The sequence below is a fragment of the Aotus nancymaae genome, unplaced genomic scaffold, assembly GCF_030222135.1.
Source record: "Aotus nancymaae isolate 86718 unplaced genomic scaffold, 86718_ANA_hifiasm-v0.15.2.pri h1tg000057l, whole genome shotgun sequence".
Classification (NCBI taxonomy): Eukaryota; Metazoa; Chordata; class Mammalia; order Primates; family Aotidae; genus Aotus; species Aotus nancymaae.
This window is the reverse complement of record NW_026988471.1, coordinates 40,618,753-40,641,846: the sequence shown is the minus strand read 5'-3', so window position 1 is coordinate 40,641,846 and position 23,094 is coordinate 40,618,753. Positions and strand designations below refer to the sequence as shown.

The 23,094-nt window shown below is 39.5% G+C and overlaps 1 pseudogene; it reads right to left on the bottom strand.

The window, feature by feature from the left end:
* Positions 1 to 781: 781 nt before the first annotated feature.
* LOC105716108 (L-lactate dehydrogenase A chain-like) lies at positions 782 to 21,116 on the bottom strand (annotated as a pseudogene).
* Between the last annotated feature and the right edge of the window lie 1,978 nt (positions 21,117 to 23,094).

Here is a 23,094-nt window from a genome sequence, read left to right as displayed (position 1 = left end):
TAGTGCTTGCTTTCAGCAAACATGTGCTTTGCCAAAAGGTCCGAACACACTGTTGCTCACCCTTGTTTTCATTGATTATTGTCCCTGTAAGGAGCCTTTTTAGACTTTTTTTCCCTTAATTGCCCCATCTGCTCATGAAAATTTAATACTACAGGTAAACTGAAAATCCATTATACACTGTATATATATCTGTACTTTATACCTAAAAGTTTTTTTTTTTTTTTTTTAATTGGCCACCAAGAATCAACTTTTGCTCTCTTGAGGGCAGTATCGCCCTTATTGAGAATGTGTGTTCTAATGGCATTAGAACATTGCTCGTGTGCAAGGCCCTGGGCTGAATGAGAACCTGATCTCACATTCTGGGTCAGAATCGAGCCCCAATACGGACTGCAGCACAAACTAAAGAAATGCAGTGGCTGCTGTCCCAGGCCAGGACCTTCCGCATACCCCGGGGGCACCCAGCCAGGGACTCCGTGTCGCCCCTCAGCTCCAGCCATACAGAGCCTCGCTCTCCTTGGGCCGCGGGATTGGCAAGGAGCAAGCCGTGCTTCCGATGGGCTGAAGCGGCCAGGAACACCCTCGGAGGGGCAGTGAGGACGGGCGAGAGAGAAAAGTCTAAAGGGGCTGTAGCGATCGGCTGTCGCCTTTTCCTCCGCAAGAGGGTCGGACAGACACTCCCAGCTTTGGGGCTCATTCGGGTAAAGGTGATGTCTGGAGCCCCCTTTTGCTTCGGAGACCTCCCATCACGACATCCCTGGAAACCAGAAGTCCCTCAAGAGACTTAGCCAATCGTGATCCACGGCCATTCCCGCGGAGAGCCCAGCGCTGTCAGCGAAGTTTCTGATTGGCTGTTGCAGGATGGGGACAGGCCCGGAGAAGATCCCTGCTTTCCCACCGTTCTCTCCAACTCAGAACAGACGGCGCCCCCAAGTGGTCTGTAGGGGTAATGGCTCGCGCTGTTGCCCCACGAAGTAACCTAAATGAAGTAGAAAGACCTAAACTTGAATAGGGATCAATCGTGCTGAATAAGAGAGCACTCAGTCAGAATGCCTGTTGTCCGTTCCAGCTCCACACTCAGTTTCCTTTCTTTCCTGGGCCTAATCTGTCAGATGGGGATAATGATAATACCTATCTCCAAGGGTTGCCATGAAGTTTCAATGGAATTAATATGTTTAAGGTTCGTACAGTGCCAGGAACATAATATATACACGATAAGCAATAACTGGTGGAGATCAGTTCACTGATTAAGAATGAATATTGGCCGGGCACGGTGGCTCACGCCTGTAATCCCAGCACTTTGGGAGGCCGAGGCGGGTGGATCACGAGGTAACGAGACCATCCTGGTCAACATGGTGAAACCCCGTCTCTACTGAAAATACAAAAAGTTAGCTGGGCACGGTGGCGCGTGCCTGTAATCCCAGCTACTCAGGAGGCTGAGGCAGGAGAATTGCCTGAACCCAGGAGGCGGAGGTTGCGGTGAGCCGAGATCGCGCCATTGCACTCCAGCCTGGGTAACAAGAGCGAAACTCCGTCTCCAAAAAAAAAAAAATAAAATAAAAAAAAGAATGAATATTCTGGCTCAGACGCCTTGACTCAGGCCTATAATCTCAGCACTTTGGGAAGCTGAGGCAAGAAGATTGCTTGAGTCCAAGAGTTTGAGACCAGCCTGGGCAAGATAATATGACCCTCTCTCTTAAAAAAAAAAAAAAAAAAAAAAGCTGGACGTGTGATGTGTGCCTGTAGTCTCAGCTACTTGGGAGGCTGAGGTGGAAGGATCACTTGAGCCTGGGAGGTCGAGGCTGCAGTGAGATAAGATTGCACCACTGCACTACAGCCTGGGTGACCAAATGAGACCTTGTCTCAAAAAAAGGAATGAGTATTCTGGCATTTGAAAGAACAGCTGTTGAGTCCCAGCCCTGCATAACACCAGCATGGTGAGATTACATAGCCTCCCTGTGTCAGTTTCCTCATCTGGAAATGAGACTAGCAATAACACCTACTTTATGGAATTGTGGCTTAATTGTGATAATACCGAGAAAATACCCAATACAAAGCAATCAATAAATGTTGGCTCCTATTATTCATATCGTTTAGCTATTATGATTACTCTTTGCCTTCTTCCACCAGGGAAGAGGCCACTTCAGCCTGAGTTGGCCCTTCTGAAAGAGGATTAGTGGCTTGCTTTGTCTGGAGTTAGTCTGTAAACCTGTGACATTTACACATATGAAGAGAGGACTTGGAAAAATCTCTATATCACACTCTTGCCCACAATTCACATCATTCTTTTAGGCACTGTTTTCTTAAGCCCCATTGGTACCCAAAAAAAGCATAACATTATAATTATTAACTCTTTGGTACAGAATTAGTTTATTAGAGTATCTTTTAAGTCGGCTCTAGTGTTGAACAGTATTCTGAGGGCATTGTACATAGAATGACATATACTGATGAAAATAAGGATTTCAGGGGTTTGAAATCAGAGGATCTAATTCAGCATATACTCCAGGGTGAGCCTGGGTTGGGACCAATGATGGTGACGTGTGTGGTGGTGGTTGGATGATTGGTTGGGAACAGGGAAGTCTGGAGTCTTTGTGAGTCATGGGAAGGTCACTAGACTCAGACCTGGAGACTTGAATTCTGGCTGTAACTAAATTGCCCTCTGGCTGTGTGATCTTGGACAAGTCACTTATATTTTCTGAGAACTGATTTGTTTGTAGTAAAATGAAAATAGAATATTCTTTTGTGTGGTGCCTGGCACATAAGCACTCTGTAAGTACTGTTGTTATTTTTCATAGTGTTATGAATGATTCCTCCTAAAAAGTATGTAATCTGTTAAGTCTTTATATTTCAAGAGTGATGAGCGCCTGAAATCACCAAATTAACAGTTTGGGAGTTTGGCAAGTGTTGGTCTACCTTTCCTTTCTTTTCTATTTTGTAGTTCTTATCTTCTCTTCTGTCCCTAATTAAAAGTCTATCCCTCAAGTCACACAAGTGACCCAGTTCAATGAGGACCTTCATAGTTCTTTGGATGCCTCCCTACTCTACCATATATTTGACTACCTCCCATCATCTGCCCACATACTTACTTCCTTTCTATAAGAGAGGAATCTAGCTACAGCATAGGCCCTGCATACAGTGGTCTCATGTATCTTGGGAGCCCCAGGATTCTGGGGTTCTTCTTCAGGTGAATGACCTTGTAATGTGAAGGCCAAAGTTTAAGGGAGTACTGCTGAGCACACATACCATGAAGGTAGGTGGGTAGGACAGCTGACACCCTCTCCAATTAATTCAGCAACAATTTTTGGTGTGATTACTATAGCCTGGTTACTTTGGAGGCCACATTCTTCCATTCTGAAAATATATGTAGAGTTATTTCTCAGTTAAAAATGAAAGAGGCATAATTTTTACTGGAAAATATGGGGCTTTTGTGTTGGGCAGATTTAAATCTGAATCTGGTCCTTTACTATGTGATCTTAGACTAGTTACTTATTTTCACAGTTTGCTTGTCTATAAAATGGAACAACTAGAATACCACACAGTAGTAAAAAGGAGTGAACTTTTAATAAATGCAATAACATAGATGAGTCTTAAAATAATCATGTTGGGTATAAGATGCAAGACAAATTACATACTGAGATTCTATTTATATAAAGTTTTAGAAAATGCAAACTGATCTGTAGTATCAGAAAGCAGGTCAGTGGTTGCTGGGGACAAGTAAGTGGAGGGAGCCGGAGGAAGGATTATGAAAAGAGACAGGAAAACTTTTGGAGCTGAGAGATACGTTCATTGTCTTGATCGCAATATGTCTTCCCAGGTATATACATATATCTAAACTTACTAAATTGGACATTTTAAACATGTGCAGTTTATGATGTGTAAATCTTTCAATAAACCTGTTAAAATGGGGATAATGAAATCTATTCATAAATAGTTGGTGATGTTTTAATGAAGAAAACATGTTAAAGGGCCAGAAATACAGAAGGCAATTAATAATGGGTACTCTCTTCTTTCCCATTTTCATGCTTTAAAAAAGAACACTAGGGAATTAACTTACATGACAAAGCCTATAAATGGCACCAATACTTTAAGTAATATAGAATACAAATTTTCCTGCCTTTCTTGGTATCATAGTTGTATTATTATAAAGATTAAATGTTACAATCACATAAGGAAATTTGAACAGTTCTGGGCATGTAGTAAGCACTCATGAAATGGTGTTTTGTTGCTTTTACTATTATGATGGGCTTGATGGAAGGCATGGAGTGAATGATTGGTAAATATTGATTACATATAATTGTAATTATTTTCATTACTACAGTGGATGAGGAGGAAAGATTTGATAAAAGATCAAGGAAGTTGATTTCCAGAAGAGTTCACTTTTCTTGAGATTTGATGGGGCTTGGATTTTTGTGTTTCTTTGGTGCTGCATTGTGATAGAAACCATCTGGAAGAAAGTTGGTCAATGTCTTCTACAGGAACATAGCAACTTATGATAATATAGATGATATTTAAGGTAGCAGGCACATATATAATGGTCAGTGAATTCAAATGCGATTAAATGGTTTCCAGTCATTAACAAAGTGGTACTGACGTTTGGTAGACGTTATCTTAGAGTCAGACATAAGAATCTTCTGAGGCACTCCTTAAAATGCAGATTTGTGGGTCTTACCTTCAAAGTTTCTGATTCAATGGTTCTTGGATGACTCAGGAATCTGCAGTGTGATGCACACACTCAGTGGATTTTAAAGTGGGTTATCTGTCGATCATGCTTGGAGAAGCACTGGTCTAAGACATTAGGGACCTTGGACAGCTCCACATGACCTTGGACCAAAGTTTTCAGGACCCGAGACAGAGCCCAGAATTTCCAACTCATACATTGTGGGAAATTTACTTTAATTCTCAAGGGAGCTTGCTCATTTTCCTAGAAACAACAACAACAACAACACCAGCATTCCTTAAGTCTATACTTTTGAAAATGAAAAGTTCTGCTTTCTGATGGCCAATAAGGAGAAGGCACACATGTTGCAGCCGTAGGAGAAAATAGTCGAAGCCCAGAATGCTTACCTTGGAAATTCTGATGATGTGAGGATGCATGTAGTTTTCAAAGGATCTGAGACCCTCATAAAATTGTATGTAAATTTGTGAGGAAGCTTATGCACATATATTTTAGTGGATGGGGAAATTAACTTTTTCTTCACTTGGGCATGGAAATATTCTGGATCAAACAATGTACATGCTTTTAGGTACAACTTATGTAGTTTGATGGACATCTTAAGATTTGTGTGGGTGACCAGAAAATTTTATTTAAATTCTTATTTCTCAAGCAACTAAAAATTACATGTATCCCTTCAAATATGACTATATCACTGAAAACAAGCAAACACTCTGAAGGTGTACAACTCTGACATTTCAAGTTATAATTTGAAAAACTCTCATGTATTGTAATTGAGGTCTATTAAAGTTGGTACAGAACTGGATATATCTCACCTTGGCTAATCTAGAAACTTTATTTTACTAAAAGAACTGTCTTAGATTCTCACATTACCTTAGAATAGATTCTCAAAGGTAGCCCATTTAATGGCAAGCAAACCATCTCACATTCATCATCTGTGACCTGTCCAATGGTAAGCCATAGCTTAATATTTTAATATGCATAATATATCTGTAAAGATAAACTTATTCTCTCAAAGGCATAGCTGATTTGAACTATCTTCCTTGAAAGTGTTGTTCTCTGACTATGGAGAAAACTCTCCTGAGTCAGTGCCCCAAAGACATGAACTATTCCAGTGACAGGAGGAAGCAGGGCTATTAACATGCTCATTAACTCCACAAGAGACTACAGCTTTGCATTCAGGAGGCAGATTGTCTCAACAACCCTGATGTTTTTCTTTCTATGAGGAAATTATTGGCTCAAGGCCGGGCGCGGTGGCTCACGCCTATAATCCCAGCACTTTGGGAGGCCGAAGTGGGTGGATTACGAGGTCAAGAGATAGAGACCATACTGGTCAACATGATGAAACCCTGTCTCCACTAAAAATACAAAAAAATTAGCTGGGCGTGGTGGCGCACGCCTGTAGTCCCAGCTACTTGGGAGGCTGAGGCAGGAGAATTGTTTGAACCCAGGAGGCAGAGGTTGCAGTGAGCCAAGATCGTGCCATCGCACTCCAGCCTGGGTAACAAGAGCAAAACTCCGTCTCAAAAAAAAAAGAAAAAAAAAAAAAAGAAATTATTGGCTCAAGGCTCTAAGGAACTCAGATAACCTTGTAAATTATCTGTGCTGATTTCAAAGCAAAGATAACCCAGATGGTTTGTTTTCCTGGCTTCTATGACACCAGCTTCTCATGTTTCATTTCCCACTTCCAGTCTCCCTGGATGCTCTGTTTCAGTCTCTTTACTGGATCCATCTTCCTCTCTTGACCGCCTAGGCTCCTTCCTGGCTCTTATGTATGCCACATCCCTGGTGGATTTCATTTAGTCCCATAATTTCAATGCCATCTATATGCAGATGACTCACAAGTATAAATCTCCATTGACCTTCCCTTGAGCTGCAGTCTCATAAATCAAACTGTCGACTTGATGTCAGACTGCCTACCTGACTTGGATCTCTAACAGGCATCTTAAATGTAAAGGGCCCTACACAAAACTCTTTATCCTCTGCTTTTCCCTCTAAGCTGTTCTCCTTGTCTTTTACTTGGAAAATGGCACCATTTCTTCACACTTTTTTAAGCTAAAAACCTGGGAGTCACTCTTCTCTTCCTTGCATTTAATATCGAGTTAATCTGTTTTGCCTTTAAAATAGATCCCTGATATGTTAGCTTATCTTCATTTCTATAACTATCGCCTTCAGTCTGAACAATAAACTTCTCTCTGGACCATTTCAATGGTCTTTTAACTATTCTCTCAGCTTCTATTTTTGTCCCACTCCAATTCTTTCTCCAAACAGCAGCCAAAATAAATGATAAATCACATCACATCACTCTTCTTAACACTCACCAATGGCTTTGCACTGCATTTTGTACAAAATTTAGACTTCTTTCTTTCTGTGGCCTTTAGAACAACATGACATGGTCAGGTCCATATCCCTGACTCATCTCCTCACACTCTTGCTGTTCTGCACCAGCCACATTGGCCTTCTTTCAGTTCCTGAAACAAGGCCAGTTCCTCTTAAAATGCTTTGAATGACCATGGATTACTAATAGGATGGTGCTGACATTTGGGGAACTCTTAGCAGACCCTCTCTTTAGACTCCATCATATAAATACTTTCTACACTGAGTTCAAGTCCTTTTCTGAAGTAGAACTACCAGGGGATGCACATGGATTGCTAATACAGAACCACCCCCGCCCTGCCCAATATGTGGATCTCTTCTAATGATAAGAATAGAAACAAAATGTTTTATTGTCCAGAAATTAAAATAACTCAAGAAGACAGAAGTCAAACATACCCATGCTTTGTCCTATAACATACTGTCTTCACCTTATTTTAACTTTTATAGCATTAAAATAGTTTGAGCCTGACGTCATCTTAAACAGATTTAAATGACTTAATAAAATGACATGTTATATGGTTTAAGAGAAGTAAATGCTTTACAAATTTGGAGAGAGAAAGAAAAGAAAGGGGATCCACTTCTTTTCCTAGAGGCCCAATTTTGTGGCTGTTAGCGTTTTTCTCTCAAGTCACAACCAGACTCTTACATATGGCTCCAACACTCTTTTCCAAGGCTATCTCCCAGAGTTCTCGGCATGGACCCGGCCAGCCCACCACTTCCAATCTCGTCATTACCTGAGTCATGCCATCCTCTTAGCCTGGAGATTGTTTACTTTAAGGCTCAGGCTAAATTATACCTCATTTTTTATTTCTTCCCGTCAGAATGAAATGTTTCCCTCTCTCTTAACATGCTTCTTATACCTCTGCTTAGCATGTATTTCATTCTGTCTTGTGTTCAAGTGAGTTGATGATATGGCTGTCTCTTCCCAGCCTGCAAGTCCCTGGAGAGCAGGGATGACTATCTGCCCCTCACGGCATCTCTCACTATGCCTACCCTATGCTTTGCATCCAACAATGAATGTTTTCGTTCAACAAACAATTATGTTGTTGCTGTCATGCTCCAGGCACTGGTCTAAGCCCTTCCATACAAACTATTTAGAGAAAGCTCTCTGCTTGTGACTAAACAAAAGTTTATTTTACATTATTATTTTCAATTAAACAGATTTGGGTTTTACTTCAATATTGCAAGGCAGGTGGCTTCTCTTCTATTTATATTTTATTTTATTTTGAGATGGAGTTTTGCTCTTGTTTCCCAGGTTGGAGTGCAGTGGTGCGATCTGGGCTCACTGCAACCTTCACCTCCCGGGTTCAACCAATTCTCCTGCCTCAGTCTCCCAAGTAGCTGGGATTACGGGCACCTGCCACCACATCCAGCTAATTTTTTGTATTTTTAGTAGAGATGGAGTTTCATCATGTTGGCCAGGTTGATCTCAATCTCCTGATCTCAGGTGACCATCCGCCTCAGCCTTCAAAAGTGCTGGGATTACAAGCGTGAGCCACTGTGCCTGGCCCATCTCTTCTATTTTTAAATTTTATATGCAGGACTTAAACAGATGGCTATATTTTTGATTATATGTCATCCCCAGATTTACTCATTTTTCTGCCCTGTTCTCACTGTTCAGAAATGGAGCCAATTTCTCTATACACATGAATACATAGAGACTTCTTCTAGCTTGGTAGGAGGGGATGGGGTGGATGTCTGAACCTGTATTCACCCTCTGTCATTTTAGTTGAATTACTTTATCAGTTAGAGTCCCTTTAAAAACTTTTATTAATTGAATAAACCTGTATTGAGCATCTTCTCTGCACAAAGCAATGTGACCAGTTCTCCTGTGGTTTGCTTTTCACTCATAGGAGGCACTATTTCCCCTAAATAGACACTTCCAGTCTGGCTTTTAGAGCTGGTAGTAACTGGAGAGGTGAGACTCTTGGCCATAAGTGGTTTGTGCTGGGGGTGAAACTAGAATTTAGGATGCTTGGCTTTCGGTTCAGCACTCTTTTTGCCTTATCAGTGTTTTGTGTACTTCTCATTATGCCTGGTATTTTGGAATGAAATAATAGTTGCAAACTGCAACTGTCTGTGATGATTATTACTGCTATTATAGGTCAACCTGAACTGCATAATAATATCTAAATGAAAGTCATTTTACATTACAAATCAAGTAATACTCTTCTTCTTTGTTTTCTTCTTCTTCTTCTTTTTTAAAGATGGGATTTTACTCTGTCACCCAGGCTGGAGTGAAGTGGCCTGATCATATCTCACTGTAGCCTCAAACTCCTGACCTCAACTCCTGCCTTGGCCTCCTGAAGTGCTGAGATTACTGTCATGAGCCACTGTGCCTGGCCAATACTTGTCTTACTATCAGTATTCACTCTTGAAATAAATTAGCACAAAACCATCACCATCGAGGTGATTATTAATTTTCTGCCAAACTCAGCCTTATATTGACTGTATTAACTTATTGATTATAAAATTAATAGTTGCTAGAAGGACACGTCCTGAAAATATGACTGGCTTAACTGACAGGAGTTACTGCTCACACAATGCAGTTTAGTGCAAGTGTTCAGTGAGAGGCCTTCCATGTGGTGATTCAGGGACCCAGGCTCTATTCTGTTTTGTGGTTCTGCCATTTATTAGGACTTCAGAATCTTTTGCTTCCCCTGGTAGATGGAAAACAGAGAAGGCAGAAAATGTGTAGGAGATTTCTATAGGTCAGGTTTGGCCCTAGAGTTCTTCCTGGTTCACAATCCATTGTCTAGATGTCTGTCCCATGGCCCTACCTAGAGGCAAGAGGATCCAGGCAGGGAATATAGTGTCTGGCTGAGGCAGCTGCTCTCTAGTGACAATTACGGACTGGAGCATGGATATTCAGCCTCTGCCACTATTTGGGTGAAATGGTAAAGCTAGGAACATCTGTATTCTTATGCCTCCAGCTTCTTGTTTCTCTTCCATTTGTCTCCCTTTATGATCCTCCCCTCACTTCCTCCCTGGCCCTATTGGTACCCAGTCTTCTGCTTTTCATCAAAAATTGGTCTCAGAAAGGAAGCAATGGCTGCACTGAAGTCTAGTGACAGATGAGGCTCAACCCAAGACTGTCTGCATTTTAACAGAAGAAAGCCTCTGTCTGATACAACTTAAGAAGATGTGAATTTCTGATGAGAGGATTCAAAGGCATGTGAATTATTTTTGGGGAACAGGAAGACTTCAGTCCCTAAAATTAAACCACATGTTGGGTCTGGCTGTATCTTTCTACACAGCCCAAAACAACAGGACTCTAAAGTTAGGAGTAGACTTCTTTACTGTCTGATATAATTTGGAAACTTTCTATAAAGACAGATTGTTATGGGCTAAATTGTACTCCTCAGCTCTTATGTTGGAGTGCAAACTCCCAGTACCTCAGCCCATGACTGTATTTGGAAATAGAGTCTCTAAATGGGTGAGTAAGTTAAAATGAGGCCCATAGAGTGGCCCCAATCAAATATGACTGGTGTCTTTATAAAAAGAGGAAATCTGGATGTGCAGGGGATTGTCAGTGACACTTGTGCACAGAGACCATGTGAAGAGGCAGCAAGAAGGTGACCACGTGCAAGCCAAGGAGAGAGACCTCAGAAGAAAACAACCCTGCTGATACCTTGACCTTGGACTTCCAGCTTCTAGAACCATGAGAAAATAAATTTCTGTTGGGTAAACCATCCAATCTTTGGTATTTTGTTATGGCAGCCCTAGTAAACTAATACACAGGTTCTCCCATTTTCTGTTTAGATCAATGCTTTTAAGTATGAAAGGGGGCTATGAGAAGGGATGGGAGCATGGAGTCTTGACTGTAAAATAATCAGAGATTAGTGAAGGAGCTTACCAATATTGAGCAAGTGGGCACTAGCGTCTCCTTAAGAAACCAAGGGTGTGACCTGTTAGATATCCTCTCAAAGGGTGAATGTGCATTGTCAGCTTTGAGTTGGCCTCTCTGAAAGGTGGTCAAATACATTTGTGCTAGTCTCCATTTGTGTTTTATGGACTGATTTTTCTTAATTTACATTTGAGAAATGGAAGATTTCTGCAAAATGCTTTAACAATGGAAAATAAAAATTCTTGTTAAAATATTGTTAAAAATTCTAGTTAAAATATTCTTGCCCTAAACGATATCTAATAGCCAACTTCTCAATACGTAACTGGATGCTTCAGTTTTAAGATTTTAGTTGGTGGCGTTGTGGTCAGCTTAGTTAGTTTGAAGCATTCGACTATCTATTTTTAAATATTTTTTTTTCCAAAAAATTGCTTCTGAAACTCGGTAATTGCCAATATACTTTTCTTTTTTACCACCCAAAGCTAAGTTTAGGACTCCAAAGTGCCCTAGGGCACATCAATACCAGGTGGGCAAAATGTTTTTCCTTCCTTGCAGACACGCCAGTAGCTCTGGGGCCTTTTCCAAGAAACAGGGTCTGAGAATGCAAACCCAATCACAAATCCCTTGTGAGTGGACAGGAGAAAGCAGCAGGCATCTGGCATCCAGAGATAAGAAACAGAAGCAGCATGGTCTGGTTAAGTTGTTTCTACCATGCCTTGCTAGAATTCCTTTCTGTTTATCTTAAGAAGCAGCCATGAGCTGCTTAGTTTGAGATTTTTGGAAAGCAAATTAACGTTTTGGCAAAAAAAACCCATGTGTCAACCATCTGGCTAACTCAAAGGCATCAGCATGGAGAAAGAAGCCTGTGCAGTGAAAGGGACAGTGTGGTACAGGAGAATGAGTCCTGAACTAGGACTCGGCTACCAGATGCCTATGTGTCCTGGCTCAGTCCCAGAACCTTAAGTTTTCATCATCTGTTGTGAGTGTGTCTGGGCCGGGCTGACTGGGACTCTTGGTGAATAGAATGAGGAGACATTGCTATCTCCATGTACCTATTTGTAATCATTAATTGGCAAGGGGCTTAGGGAAAAAAGACTTCTTTGCTGTCCACAGCTGTGCCAGAGATTTAAATATCTATAGCCATGTCTGATGAACTGGTGCATGTGTGTGTGTGTGTGTGTCTGGCTGAAGTCCTATTTGAGAGAAGGTGATGGAGGCCACTGAGAGAGAACTTCAAAGAAGAGAAAAAGGACTTGGGCAAGGGGAACTCGATTTTAGAATGAGACAAGTGTTGGGGTACAATGTGGCAGCAGAATCTTGAACTCATTTGGATCCAGCCATCCAAGAGAAAAGAGTTTTTTGTGAATCTGAAGTGCCATACCAATAAACACATGCTGAGGACCCTTCTTCCCATGGCTGGAAATCAGACAAAGAACATTATCCTTCCTATTCTGAAAGGAGGAGGTTGATCTTACTGTGCAGGGCCAACTCACAACTCCATGGCACCATTGTGGAATGGGGACCATGGCATTGGCTATGATTACAGATTTAAGCCATGCATACATGTATGCATCCTGGGGATTACAGAAAAAGAACTTGGAAAAGGGTAATGTGTAAAAGACAAGACTTCTTTCCTGTCAACAGAAAACAGAAAGCCTTGAGATTATGTAGATTGAAATATTTAGCTTCCATGTGGAGGATATGGCTGGGGCATAATCTTTGAACTCAATTCTAGCTCTTACCTCCAATATTTTTCAACCTGAGAAAGAATTCAACAAAACATGCACAAATGTAGTAATAGTGATATCTATAGTTGAGCTTGTTACTCACAGTGAATATCAAGATGGGTTGCAGCAAACCCAATTTAAGGTAGAGAATCTGGAAAGATGACACAGTGAGCAGGTTGTCTCCAAATACAAATTTGCCAAGATGACACAGTGAGCAGGTTGTCTCCAAATACATCTGATTCTAGAGTTTATACTCATTCCATCATACCGCAACATAACAAGAAATTTTAGAATGGATTTTTGACCATATCTGACAAGATGCCCAGAGAAGATGCAGCTCTTATCAGAGAGCGGCCATGTCAGAGCCCTGAGGTTAGAACTGTAGTGAGAATGAGGACCAGGACAAGAGACAGCAGGACCTTTACATCCGTGGAGGTTCCGTGGCTGGCTGCCCCATGGCTGGGACAGGTAGAAGGTGGCCCAACTGAGTCATGAAGACTGAGCCTAAATGAAATAGTGAAATGGAAAATATGAATAACAACCACAAAATAGGTTATTATGCAGCATTGTTACTGGATATTGTCATGCTCAGGACTGAGCTAAAGGCTTCATAAACATCTCTTTTAATCCTCTCACCTCCATGAGTTCACTGTTAGGATCCTTATGTTACACCTGAGGAAACTGAGGCTCAGGGAGACTATGCAAGTTGTTTGATGATAAAGCGCATGAGTGGCAGGCAGAGCCAGGATTTGAACCTAGGTAAATGGGACTCAAAAGAGTGGATGTGGTATCACTAGTCCACATTGCCTCTCTAGAATGACACTCTGTTTGGTGCCCTTTTTCCCCCATTCTGAATCTATCTCCATCTCCCTTCTTCTTCTGCACGGGGGCCCTTTTTCCCTCCTGAGGTCACTGGGGTCTAGTGCTCCCCCTAGCGCTTCTCCCCAGTCATTACCCAAGGAATGGCCCTGCTTCAATCAGGCGTGCTTTAGGGCTGCAGAGGAAAAAGTTATTTTTCATATTGTTTAAAAATGTTTCTGCTGTAGTCACTCTTTATATTTACTTGTACCAAAATCAGTACCAGGAAAAAGACGGGTGATTTTTCATTAACTCCAAGAGGATCTGAATAGTTTTTATACTGGTTAATTTAATTATAACAAGTTCAGTGAAGCCACTGTGTGAAACAGTTAACAGTGGGTTAAACATTACAAAATCCAATTTCCTATAACAAATAAACAATGATTGGGGAATGCAATTTCCTACAATGGATAAGTAGGTGAGTTTTATAGTCTCAAGGTTAGAGGTTGTATAATAATTAATCATTATAGTTGAGTAAAATCCTACAAGAGACCTCTATGTACGAACTACTGAATTTTATGATGACAAGATACAGGAAAAATGTGAATCTGACAAAAAGCCATTCTACCCGTCTAACCTATCTAATGTTTGTATTCTTAGTGGCTTTAAGTTAACTGACTGGTAAATATTTTCTAGTTCTTATCTGTATCACAAGGTATAATTATTAGCTTAGTGTGTAGTATTCTCGAAGCCTCATGTCAATAGGTCAGTTTCTTAATCTCTCAAGACTGCTCTGTGAAAAACTTGTGACTTCTGGTTTTTAACTGTAAGTTTAATTAAAAGTTAAAACATTTAGAGTTTATCATTTTAATTTCCATAGTATAAATTTAAAAGGCATTTGCATTTGACTTGCCTCTAGTTGAGAAATATCTTTGACCCTCACATAAAGGAATTTTAAGAACTGCTCAAGGAAAAGTATTTTTCTTTTGCAGTAGGGCAAGGAGGGACTTTATGGTTTCTGAAATCATGACATTCAGAGATCTTTTCTGAAGCTGGTGTAGCAGGTCAATGCCATATGGGCATTGTTTTCTTGAAGCTGACATTACGGCAAACAGAGCACTCTCCTGTATGGGAACAAAGAACGCTGGTTTTTACAAGGGAGGGGTACCGCACAAGGGTGACCATAAGGTTGCATAAGCCAGAAAATGAGCCAGAGGGGACTGCTGAGTCCCAGGAGAGCTGCCATACAGGCTTGGATTTCTTGATTATTTATCCATTCTTGTATAGTCTGGTAAAACTACATTTATTGAGTATTCAAAGCACTGTGCTAGCAGTATAGCTATTAAGGTAAGCAAGATAGACTAGTATTCTCAAGTGACTTACAGATTTATGGGGAAAACAGATAGGTAAATAAGTAATTGTGAAAAGGTGTGATAAGTTTCACGCCAAGGAAAGAACAGGGTGTTGGGAGAATAGAGCAGGAGGGACCCAGCCTCATCAAGTGGAGGTCGGGAAGTAACCTTATCTGAGGTCTGAAGGATGAGTAGGGGAAGCCAGTGAGGGAGGAGTTTAGGAATGAGGTTCCAGATGGTGAGTTGTTCTTGTGTGATTCTAGTGTACCTTCACCTCACTCAGATCCCTCAGTTTTCATTTATAAAGTAGCCTCTTCCTACCAGCTCTATAGAGTTACTGTTACCCTCCAGTGTAGTGTCTATCTGTGAGTTGTACAGGTACTGCCCATAAAGGGTGATATGGGATGGGTAGGGTAAGTTTCAGTAGTGGTAATAATGGGGGAAAGGTGGCATTTGGTGAGCAGAGGGAGATTCAGGAATTCTGGACATCTCACAATACACTTACTTGAAAATCTCACAGATTTTTCCCATCCCCATACCACATGACTCCCCCCAACCAATAGTATTACTTCTTTAAACAACTAAACTTTTAAATTTTGAGTTAATTGTATATTCACATGAAATAATACTGAGAGGTCTATGTGCTTTTTACTCAGTTTCCCCCAATAGTAACATTTTGCAAAACTGTAGTATAATATCACAACCAGAATATTGACATTGACACAGTCAAGATGCAGAACACTTCCATCCCCTCAGGGATCTTTCGTGTTGCCTTTTTTAGTCACAACCACTTCCCTTCCTTCTCTTCTCCCTCCTTAGTCCATGGCAACCATTGATCTGTTCTCCAACACTATAATTTTGTCCTTTCAAGAATGTTACAGAAAAGGTTAATGTGCAACCTTTTGAGATTGGCTTTTTTTCACTCTGCATTTTTTTTTTTTTTTGAAATTTGTTGAAGTTGTTGTATGTGTCAATATTACTGCTGAGTAGTATTTCGTGGTATGAATATTCCACAGTCGTTTCACCATTCACCTATTGAAGGACATGTAGGTTGTTTTCAGATCGGAGTTATAACAAATAAAGCTGCTATAAATAGTCATGTACGGATTCTTGTGTGAACATAGCTCTTCATTTCTCTGGGATAAATGCCTGGGCGTGCCATTGCTGGGTCACATGGTAGTTGTATAAACAAACATATAAACATAAAGAAACTGTTTTCCAGAGTGGCTTGTACTCATTTTACATTCTTACCAACAATGTATGAGTGATCCAGTTTTTTCGTAATCTTGAAGGTTTCTTCATAACCTTGATCTAGTTCCTTCACAATGTTGCCGGCATTTGATGTTGTCACTTTTTTTTTTTTTGAGATGAAGTCTCACTCTGTCACCCAGGCTGGAGTACAGTGGCATGATCTTTGCTCGTTGCAACCTCCACCTCCCAGGTTCAAGCAATTCTCATGCTTTCAGCCTCCTGAGTAGCTGGGACTACGGGCATACACTACTACAGCTGGCTAATTTTTGTATTTTTAGTAGAGACAAGGTTTCACTATGTTGCCCAGGCTGGTCTTGAACTCCTGGTCTCAAGTGATCAACCTGCCTTGGCTTCCCAAAGTGCTTGGTTTACAGGCGTGAGCCACTGTGCCCAGATAAGTGTTATCATTGTTTTTATTTTAGGCCTTCTGATAGGTATGTAGAGATATCTCATGGTGGTGTTAATTTTCATTTCCTTAATAGCTACTGATGTAAAAATATTTTTATGTGCTTATTTGTCATCTGTATATCCTCTTTGATGAAATGTCTATTTATGTAATTTTTTCATTTTCTTATCTGTTTATTAACTGCCACATTTTGAGAGTTCTTTTCACATTCTAGATAATAGTCCTTTGTTGAATACATGGTTTGCAAATATTTTCTCCCATTTTGTAGCTTGTCTTTTCATCCCCTCAGCAACAGTCTTTTGCAGAGCAAACTTTTAAATTTTGATAAAGTCCAATTTATCGTTTTTTTCTTTTATGGATCATGCTTTTGGTGGCAAATCTAAACATTCTTTGCCTATTCCTGGATACTGAAGATTTTCTCCCTAAGTTTTTTTCTAAAAGTTTCATAGTTTTAGGGTTAACATTTAAGTCTCTGGTCCATTTTGAGTCAGTATAAGATATGAGACTTAAGTCAAGGTTCTTTTTTTGGCCTATGGATATCCAATTCTTCCAGCACCATTTGCTAAAAAGGCTGTCTTTTCTTTATTGAATTGCTTCTTTTCCTTTGTCAAAAATGAGCTGGGTATATTTGTGTGGTTCTATTTCTGTAGTCTTTATTCTGTCCCATTGATCTATGTGTGTCTCCTTCCACCAGTACCACATAGTCTTGATTATGGTAGCAATATTATAAGGCTTGAAAATAAGTAGACAGTTCCTATTACTTTATTTTTGTCTTAGCTATTCTAGTTCTTTCGTCTTTCCATGTACATTTTAGAATAATCTTGCCCATATCTATAAAACAGTCTCGCTGGAATTTTGATAGTTATTATGTCAAATCTGTATGTCAGTGTGGGGAGAATTGACATCTTTACTGTGCTGGATCTTTCAATCCATGAACATGATATGTTTTTCCATTTATTTAAATAATTGATTAATTGGCATTGTATAGTTTTTGACAAGTTATAGTACATGTTTTACATATAAGTATTCAATTCTTTGAGTGATTTTAAGTGATAGTGCATTTTTAATTTTTGGTATTCATGTGTTCATTGTTATTATATGGAAATATGATTGATTTTTGTATACTTGTCTTATATCCTACAACCTTTCTGAACTCACATTAATTCTAGGAGATTTTTTTTTTAGAAAAGCCCAGATTCCTTGGGGTTTTCTATAAAGACAATTATGTCTACTGCAAATAGGAACAGTCTTACTTTTTTCTTTCTGATATCTATTTCTTTTATTTTTGTCTGTTGCCATATTGTGTTGGCTAGAGCACTATGTTGAATAGGAGTGTGAAGGTGGATATTTTTTGCCTCGTTCCTCACCTCAGAAGACATTCAGTCTTTTACTGAAGTATAATATTACTGTAGGTGTTTTGTTCCTTGTCAAGTTGAGGATGTTCTCTCTTATTCCTAATTTTTAAAGTTTTAAAAAAAATCATAAATGGGTGCTGAATTCTCGCCAGTATTTTTTCTGTACTGATTGATACAATCCTGTGATTTTTCTTCTTCAGCCAGTTAATATGGTGGATTACAGTCTTTGACTTTAGAATACCAAACTAACCTTGCATCCCTAGAATAAGCCCTACTTGATCATGGTGTGTATTTCTTTTATTATATCGTTGAATTCTATTTGCTAATATTATATTAAGACTTACTGCTTTCATATTCATGAAGGTCATTGGTCTTTAGTTGTCTACTTTGTACAGTCTTTGTCTGGTTTTTTTTCTGGGTAATACTGTCTTCATAAAATGAGTTGGAAACTGTTCTTGTCTATTTCCTAGAAAATGTGTAAATTGGTTTTAATACTTTTTGAAATAAATGTTTGGGAGAATTCTCCAGTGAAACCATTAGAGCCTGGAGATTCCATTTCTGCTCTTTATTATTTCCTTCTTTCTGCTTGCTTTGGGTTTGTTTTGCCTTTTTTTCTCCTAGATTCTTAAAGTGAAAGCCTATAGTATTGATCTGATACCTCCTTTCTAATGTGTGTATTTAGTGCTGTGCATTTCTGTCTCAATAGTGCTTTGAATACATTCCACAAATTTGGATATGCTGCATTTTTATTTCATTCAGTTAAATGTATTTTTAAAAATTATCTTGAAGAATTCCTCTTTGCTCTGTGGTTATTTAAAAGGGTGTTACTTAGTTTCCAAGTGCATGGAGATTTTCCTGTTATCTTTCTGTTACTGATTTCCAGTTTGATTCTATTTTGGTTGGAGAACAGAGTCTACATATTTTAATTCTTTTAAGTTTGTTCTATGACCCAGGATAACCTGGTAATCTTGGTATATATTCCATGGGCACTTGAAAATAATGCATATCTAGCTGTTGTTGGCTTGAGTGTTCTATAAACACTGACTAGATTCTGTTGATTGATGGATTGTGGGTTCTTTTATATCCTTGCTGATTTTCTGTCTAGTTGTTCTATCAATTGTTGATAGAGGGGTGTTGAAATCTCTAGCTGTAATTGTGGATTTGTCTAATTCTCCTTTTGGTTCTATCAGTTTTTGCTTTGCATATTTTGCAGCTGTATTTTTTGGTACATACACATTTAATATCACTACATTTTATTATTGGATTGATTCTTTTGTCATTGTATGATGTTCCTCTGTCTCTGGTAATTTTATTTGTTCTGAAATCTACTTTATCTGATATCAATATGGCCACTCCTATTTTCTTTTGATTGTATATCTTTTTCCATCTTTTATGTTATTTAATTTTCACTGTTCAAATTTTATTGGGGGTTTTAGTTGGTGTGACACTTGGATAGTTGGTTGCACTGTTTATACGTAGATCTTTTTACAGTATATGATAATGTACGCTACCGATACATAGTTCACAAAATAAGATCCTTTGGAACAATGATGTATCAGACATGCAATATTGGATTTACACTAGATGCCAGGATGTGACTGATTGGGAAAAAATGTTGGGTTAGGTATGTTCGGTGAGGGAGCCGGGAAGTTTATAACACATGGTAAACATCCATCTGGCTCAAGGGGCAACTGCGGCATGTGCAGCATTGGCAGTGGTGCTTCAGAGGTGGTGAAACTATTTCACACTAGCCAGTTTGGGACTACACAGGATTAGTACCATCCAGCACTAGAATATAACTGTGGGATTTTACAAACCATTCCTATTTCTAACTTTAGGAATTGATATTTTTCCTAGTCCATCTTAATATTACTGCTGTAATCACAGACCAGATAAAAAGGACAACATGCACAACCTCTAACTAAAATCCTGGTGTAGCCTAGATGGTCAAGTGGTATGACATTAGAAGACTTTAAAATTGCAGCTCTGGCCAGGGCACAGTGGCTCACACCTGTAATCCCAGCACTTTGGGAGGCCGAGGTAGGCGGATCACCTGAGGTCAGGAGTTCAAGACCAGCCTGGCCAACATGCTGAAACCCGATCTCTACTAAAAATACAAAAAAATTAGCTGGGCATGGTGACAGGTGCTTGTAATCCCAGCTACTCAGGAGGCTGAGGCAGGAGAATCACTTGAACCCAGGAGGCAGAGGTTGCAGTGAGCCAAGATCACGCCACTACACTCCAGCCTGGGTGACAGAGCAAGACTCCATCTCAAAAAAAAAATGTTGCAGCTCTTTTTGGATCCCTCAAAGTGTATCTGCACTCTTCTTCAAATGGGTCTCCTTTTCAGGAGTGAGAGTCACCTTCACAAGGTCTGAGATTCCATTCTGTCCCAAGATGCAAGGAACACTAAGGAAGACATCATCCTTTATTCTATCTCTATTTCCACCCTTAATCATGATGGAAACTGGGGGCACCCACCTAAGATTCTTCATTATACTCTCTGACGAATCTGCCACAGAGAGTCCAATGGCCCAGGATGTGTAGCCTTTGAGTTTGATGACCTTGTAAGCATTCTCAACCACCTGCTTGAACCTCTTTCCACTGTTCCTTATCTGTATCAGTCCTTAAATTAGGGTGCAGAGTCTTCAGGGAGACACCAGCCATGTTCACTCCACTCTATACAGGCACACTAGAATCTCCATGTTCCCCAAGGACCCATCCATGACAGCTTAATGGGTGAACTCCAAGCCTTTCCCCCATCAGGTAACAGAATTGGGCTGATTCCAGATTGCAACCACTTCCAATAACACAATTTTTGGGAAAGTCACTTATCTTCCAAGCCACACAGGTCAAGATACCCAGTGAATTTGAAACAATAAGCAACTTGCAGTTTGAGCTGTATTTTACAACATTAGGAATGATGAATGTAAAGATGTTCACGTTATGCTGGACCAAATTAAGACGGCTTTCTCCCTCTTGCTGACATGCCCCAGTTGTGATAATGACCAGCTTGGAGTTTGCAGTTACATGACAGTCTTTGCCAGAGGCAATCTTTGGTGTTCTAGGGAAAAGGCTGCCATGTTGGAGACCCATCATCTCTCCCTTCAATTTGTCTTCCATGATACCAGTAAGAACAAGTTCATCTGCTAAGTCCTTCATTAAGATACTGATGGCACAGGTCATGCCAACAGCACCAACCCCAACAAATGTAATCTTGTTCCTGGGGGGGGGGTGTTCTGTTCTTCTTTTGGAATATTATGGATCAGCTGATCCTTGAGAGTTGTGATACTGGATTTGGAACCCAAAGGAATCAGGAATGCCTGTCGGGCAGGCATCAGGGGCACATGGCAATGAGATCCAGACTTGGTGGCAGCGGCTTCAGCACCTCCATCCTTTTATTTTTAACCATATTATTTGCATTTAATATGATTATTGATACATTAAAGTTTGTCTGTCATTATATATTTTGCTGTGTTTTCTCTCTAACTTTCATTTCTCAATTTTCTTTTCCCCTTTTCCTGTTCAAAATGTGGGCTGCTTGAACATTTTGTGAAATTTCATTTTGATTTTCCAATGGTGTTTTGAGTCTCAGTAGTTGCTTTAGGTATTACTTTGCACCCACTTAACCCAAAACACACATACATCTTATCACACAGACAAATGTCTATTGATGTCATCATTTTACAAGTTTTACATGAAGTGTAGGACACTTACCTCTTTTTGGGTCACTTTCCCTTCCCTATTTACAACAAAATGTCGTAAATATTTTCTCTACATACATTCAAAACCATATTAAACATTATTACAGTTTTTGCTGCAACCATCAGCATAAGTCAGAAGGCTCAGGAGGATGAGGAAAATCTATCATATCTACCTATATTTTTGCTTACTGTGTTCTTTCCTTTTTTTCTAATATTTTAAGAAATTTTTTTAGCCACTTCCTTTTTATTTATAAAACTTTCTTTAGTCATTCTTTTAGGATAAGTCTGCTGGTGGCAAATATTTCTTTCCTTCATTTGAGAATTTTTTGATCTTTCTTAATTTCTAAAGGATATTTTGCTGCATAAAGCATTTGGGGTTGACAGTTACTTTCTTTCAGCACTTGAATAATGTGTAGCTTTCTTTTGGTTTCCATGGTTTCTGATGACAAATCCACCATAATTTTAATTGTTTTTCTTCTACAGGTAAGGTGTCATTTGTCTCTTGCTGCTTTCAAGACGTTTTCTTTGTCTTTAGTTTTCAGATATTTGACCAAAATCTGTTTTGGTGTGGATTTCTCTGACTCTACTCCCATGAGAGGTTTGGGATACTTCATTGTTGTCTGTAATGTAACGTAATGTAGAGTGTAAGTCTAGGCTCCCCACTTGGCCTTTGCTGGTATTAATTGGGGAGGAGTCATAGTTTTCTTCTATGATGTTTGGATGCAGTAAAGTGGCTATATATATACTGTAATCCCAAGTAGCTTGGGATTACAGACACTACCACCATGCCCAGCTAGTTTTCTGTATTATTATTATTTTATTTATTTATTTATTTAGTAGAGACAGGTTTTACCATGTTGGTTAGGCTGGTCTCGAACTCCTGATCTAAGGTTTTCTGGTTTGCTACCTTTCTCATTTCCCAGTCCTTTAGCTAGAGAGAGCAGGCTTTTGTTGAGACTTTATTTTCTTTACTTACTGGAATTTTCATGTTGCCAGCTATGCCAGCATCCAGTGTGGGATATATGAGTCAAAAGGAAAACCCAGATAACTTACCACCATGTCGTTCTTTAGGTTCTAAGGGCTTTAATTGGTATGCTTTTCTTCTCTCCACTTTTCAAAGTAGTTTTATGCTTGTTTTATATGTAAAGTTCAGGATTTCTATCTTTACTTAGGAGGAAAACAGAAAAGTACATCTATCTTCCCAGAAGTGGTATTCTCACTTATGGTTTTTAGTATCTTATCAGACATTCTTGTAGTGAAAAAAACTGTAGTGAACAGAACCTAGACTCCAATTCTGCTTTACATCTGTCACAAATTATTTTTAGTAATTTTCTAAAAATACAATTGCTGTATAAAACAAGGGAAAGATTGTACTTCGTTTTGTTTTCAATTTTACTAAAAGTTGGTCACCATTTCAGGAAACATCACACAGTATTATAGCTGTTGACTTCACACACTTGTATCTGTCTACATTTGCAAGTGTTGTATTCACAGAAATTCCACATAGAAGTGTAAGCATCCGACTGCTTCATCATGTTTTCAGGTGTGACCATGCCAAGTACTTAAATATGAAAGATGTATTATTTTATAAGCAGTTGATTTCCTTTTATTT